Here is a 1,362-nt window from a genome sequence, read left to right as displayed (position 1 = left end):
GTTGAGGCAGTTGAGCTGGTGGTGGCTCTAGGAACAGGGCCTTGCTGTGTATATATAGGAGGCGAGCTAGCCAGGGAGGCAATGGGGTGTGGCATGCAATGCGACAAGACAAGCTTTGGAAGCGTGCGGCTGTTTGTCAAAGGCGCAACGAAGGGGACACTGCGACAGGCGAATTTGGCACAGTCCAAAGCGGCGAGAGCTTGTGAAGTGGAAGTGTTCCTCGACAGAAGAAAAAGCAAAGGTGAACAGAGATTATTTTTAGTCCGAACAAGTAGCTCTACTTTGACTTTCTTTTCTTTCCCAGTAACCCAATCTCCAGTTCTCCATATTTCTGTCCCAGCTAGGATGATCCACTGAATGTGCGTGTTCACGCCGAAGTGGTCAACCGGGTTTGGCACTTGGGTCAGACCACCACTGCTTTGTAACCTAAAGTGAGTGAAATGTTTTGGGAGTTGCAAAGTGGCCATGCATGCAATGATGCATATGCATGGATAGTACTACAGAATAATACTACTGCAGTGCGCGCGCAATGGAATTATGGAACACTAGGGGGTTGGCCAATGAAAATTAAACGCATGATGCGCGCGACGATTAGGGTGGTCGGTTAGGACACAAACCTAGCGGGATTAATGTAATGGCGGTTGGTCGCAAGTTTTTCCGGCTTGTGTCTCGCGGCTGATGAGCACGCACAGCACAGCACAGCACAAGGGCAAAAAGGGTTCGATTCATGGCGTGATGATTGAGACGAGACTGTACGTGTAAACATCTGAAATTATTAACCCAGTTGCTACCTATAGGCTATAGCCGGCCAGGGTTTGTATTTGGTTGGATTCTCATGTTTTGGGGCGTCTAGCGGTGGTTAAGGCAGCATGTGGGGCTTCAAGTATATATTATTAGGGTTTGGACCTTGGAATTGTCCAAACATCTGAAATTGTTTAGGTTTCATCGTTTTTTATACTGTTCTGATCTTTGCGTGTCAATCATTTATAGGTGTAAAGGTATAGCTCGGCTGGCTTGCACTGAACAAAACAAAGACAATATGTAATAAGCAAATTAATTTATCTAGGCAAGGCAATTGAGATTCTGAGCTTATAACAATCAGATCTGAAGTAGGGGGGAAAAGGAAGGGAAATATCATCTTGACCTCCTAAAAAAACATAATAGCAAAGAGAGAAATTCTAGTTCTTTAAGCACATTCATTAGTGATGAGTCATCAGCATTGCACATCTCACATTCTCACATGGATTAGGTGCTTTGGTTTGGCTAGTCCAGATGCAGGCGCCCTGGCTCAGTCGCTCAGGTATGAAACTGAAGAAACTACCAACCTTAATAAAAACATCCCCCGGACGAAATCGAACTAGG

This window comes from Triticum dicoccoides, chromosome 2A, assembly GCF_002162155.2.
Source record: "Triticum dicoccoides isolate Atlit2015 ecotype Zavitan chromosome 2A, WEW_v2.0, whole genome shotgun sequence".
Taxonomy (NCBI): Eukaryota; Viridiplantae; Streptophyta; class Magnoliopsida; order Poales; family Poaceae; genus Triticum; species Triticum dicoccoides.
The sequence above is the reverse complement of the archived record's forward strand: the minus strand, read 5'-3'. Positions refer to the sequence as shown.